Source organism: Pinus tabuliformis, chromosome 8 (genome assembly GCF_031772625.1).
Source record: "Pinus tabuliformis cultivar Carrire ecotype Pingquan chromosome 8, CPIR1, whole genome shotgun sequence".
Lineage (NCBI taxonomy): Eukaryota > Viridiplantae > Streptophyta > Pinopsida > Pinales > Pinaceae > Pinus > Pinus tabuliformis.
The window spans coordinates 1,200,472,177-1,200,476,201 of record NC_142294.1 but is presented as its reverse complement, the minus strand read 5'-3'; positions in this window follow the sequence as shown (position 1 = coordinate 1,200,476,201).

The following is a 4,025-nucleotide window of genomic DNA, read 5'->3' as shown; positions in this document are numbered from 1 at the left end:
AATGATTGTCCAGGACTTTTTGGAGATCTGGAGAAATAGATGATTCCAATGTGGAAACATCTAGCGAACATAATTGTGCAATTACACCTCTTTGCTCCTTTTTTAGAAGCTTTGTCATACCATTAGAGCTGATTATCTTTCCTGGTTTCCCTGCAATACCCCTTAATTCAACTTCCTTTCCTTCGACAGAAAATTTGATGAAAAGTTCTTGAAAATTAAAAGCTATTGTACCCAAGGATTGTAGCCATTGGACTCCTAGTACAACATCAGCACCTCCCATTGGAATGGAAAGCATTGGGCTAGTCAATACATATTCTCCCATGGATAGCTTGATATTATGGCACTTTCCAGAGCAATTTATTGTTCCTCCATTTGCAATCATCACTTGACACTCTGGTGCTGGATATAGGAAGCAATTCAATTCTTTTGCTACCCTACAATGAATAAAATTGTGGGTGCTTCCTGAATCAATCAACACTATTACCTTTTTCTTCTTGATTTGTCCTTCTATCTTGATGGTTTGAGGAGTGGTAATTCCCGCCAATGCATTACAAGATATGGTCGGATTTATTTGTTCTTCATCTAGGCTTTGTTCCTGGAGTATATCCTCTTCTTTTGACCTTTCTTGCTCCTTTTCTTCTTCCTCTTCACAATCTATGTAGAATAATTTCTTCTCAGCACACTTATGACCTTTAGTGTATTTGCTATCACAACTGTAACAAAGCCCTTTTGCTCTTTTTTCTTCCAATTGTTGTGGTGTCAACCTTATAGGTTGTGGAAGACTAGGGGCAACAACACTTCCGTCTTTATAGTTGTGAGTGGTATGCTTCCTGGTTGCCATAATTTTGCTTTCCATTTTTCTTGCTAACCTGAATGCCTTCTCTAATGAATCAGGTTCCCAAAGTCGAACATCATGTTGGATATTATCCTTTAAAGACCCTATGAACACATCAATCCTATGCTCCTCTGGAATATCTTTTACCCTTATGTTCAATTTTTGGAACTCCTCAATGTGCTCCATTATTGAACCCTTTTGTTTGAGACTTATCAATTGGCTAAAAAAAGTGTTGCTTTTTGTATCCTCATAATGTGCTATCAATTCTTCCGTAAAAATTGCCCAAGTGATAAATTGTTTACGAGAGCAAAGCCATTGATACCATACAAACTGATTTGGTTCCAAATATAAAGTTGCCATACGTACCTTTTGTGTGTTTTGCACATTATTGAGATCGAAGAATTGCTCCATCTGTAATATCCATGTGGCGGGATCCTTGCCATCAAACTTCCTCATATCGATTTTTGGAACATGGTGGGTCTTCGATCCAACATTAGAGTCTATGGAATCATGATTAACATTTCTTTTGTTCACATCATGAGTTTCCTTTACAACCTTTTCACCATTAGTAAGTATTTCTTGTAGAAAATTTGTCAAATCTGTCTTCAAATCTGCCATGTCTATCTTCAAATCTGTCCTCAAATCTGTCTTTAGATCATCCATCTTAGCTTCCATGCCCTTTATCTTAGATTCCACACCATTTATCTTAGCATCTGTTAGCTTTTGTGAGCGTGACATTTGTTGCACTTGTTCTTGTAATTTTGATATATCATGTAGCATTTCTTCCTCTTCTTCATGAGTCATGCTAGAGCTTTCAGGTTCCTTACTAGGTGTTTGCATTTTCTTTCCTCGGGGCATCAGTTACCGATAATAATGCTTTACTATGCCCTTTGAATTCCTTCAAACCAAGCTTATGCAAAAATAAAAAATAAAAACTACACACCTTTTTTTTACTTTGTAGAAGCCTGATATTGAATCTGATGTATCTCTGTAATTTCGAATCATCCAGTTCTGAAATTGTGACCTGTAGTAGCCTTCTATGTCCTCTTTCCAATGCCACTAGTCTGAACCAAATTGGATTCTCCAAGAAAGAGTTATGCACAATCTCCCGCAGTGACCTGATTATAGACTAGTTCAGTAGAGCGAACTTGTATGAAGTGCCACGTGTCACTGTTTCAACCTTTGACTCTGAAAAATAAATAAACGAAAACTATAGTCCATCCTCTTTCTGTACCTTCTTACGAAATTTCAATCCGACGCTCAGAAAGAAAGTTATGACGATTTTCCCCAGGTCACCTGTTTTGAGTGTAATTCAGGAGTTTGTAAAAAGACCAACTTCCTGAGATCATATCTCCGAAAATATCGCTCGAAAATCTCTGAAATTCAGACCCAAGGTTCAGCATGATTTCTTCTCAAATGGGTTTTTTTTGCGACTTCTGAAACGTCACAGAAAAAAGTTATAGCGAAAATTCCACGATGACCTGTTTGGAGCAGCGAAACCTTAGAATCCAAAGCTCTGATACCAAATGTTATGAAACCAGCTCAAGAAAAGATAGAAAAGATAGATCAACGCCTTAGAATTCAGCCTCTTCGAGGGGGCAACCTCCTTTACATTACATAAATGAACAATTCTTGGATGATACAAATGACAAAACCTCCTTTCTATATATAGGAGTCTATGGAGTCACAATATAATCCAGCCGACCTAACAATAATAATATAAAGCCACAAAAATAACAATAGAGGGATTCTATGGGCACATTAATAACAATATGGGGGTAATGGGGGCACAACAATATAAATAAGGGGTATAACTACAATAGTAATGGGGTAATCACTAGTATTATAGGGACCCAACAGGAACCAACCTAAGAGAAAGAAGAAATGAATCTGATCATGTCTTGTAAAGCATTGGAAAGAATTACCACTCCTAAAACTCTCAAGATAGAAGGACATATCAAGAAGAAAAAGGTTCAAGAAGTGAAAGATCACATCGAGAAAGAAGAAATGAATCCAACCATATCTTGTAATTCATTAGACGGAATTACCAGTCCTCAAACTATCAATATAGAAGGACATATCAAGAAGAAAAATGTTCAAGAATTGAAATATCACATCGAGTCTCTAGAAATCAATCCGACCATATCTTGTAATGCATTGGAAGAAATTACCACTCCTCAAACTATTAAGATAGAAGGACATATCAAGAAGAAAAAGGTAAGAGTGTTGATTGATTCGGGCAGTACCCATAATTTTATTGATTGTAAGATAGCCAAGGAATTGAATTGCTTCCTATATCCAGCACCAGAGTGTCAAGTGATGGTTGCAAGTGGAGGAACCATAAATTGCTCTGGAAAGTGCCATAATATCAAGCTATCCATGGGAGAATATGTATTGAATAGCCCAATTCTTTCCATTCCAATGGGTGGTGCTAATGTTTTACTAGGAGTCCAATGGCTACAATCTTTGGGTACAATAGCTTTTAATTTTCAAGAACTTTTCTTGAAATTTTTTTGGGAGGAAGTTGAATTGAGGGGTATCGAAGGAAAACCTGGAAAGATAATCAACTCTAACAGCATGACAAAGCTTCTAAATAAAGAACAACAGGGTGTAATTGCACAATTATGTTCACTAGAGGATCCCACATTGAAATCATGTATTTCTCCAGATATCCAAAACATTTTGGACAATCATTCCAAGGTATTTGAAACTCCCAAAGGCCTCCAACCTATTCGTGATCATGATCATGCTATTCATTTGATTCTACGAAGTGTTCCTTCAAACATCAGGCCTTACATATATCCATATGCCCAAAGGAGTGGGAACTCATTCAAAAGTTGCAGAAGATCCCAATTCAAACAATATTACCAGAACTTGAAGAGGAAGGAAAAATCATATTGGAACTTGGAGCAGACACAGAAACAAGAACCCGACAACTATGAAATTGATCAATTTCAAAGTATCTCATCAAGTGGAAGAACTTACCCGGTGAAGATTCCACATGGGAGGACAAGAATTTTATACAGAAGCATCAAGAACTACTCAAGTGTTGAGGACAACACTTTTTGAAGGAGAGGGGCATGTTAGGCCCCTATACTACTAGTGTAACCCCTTATTGTTATTAGTACAACCCCCTTATTCTATTGGTGTGCCCATGTAGTCCCCATATTGTTACTATTGTACCCCATAG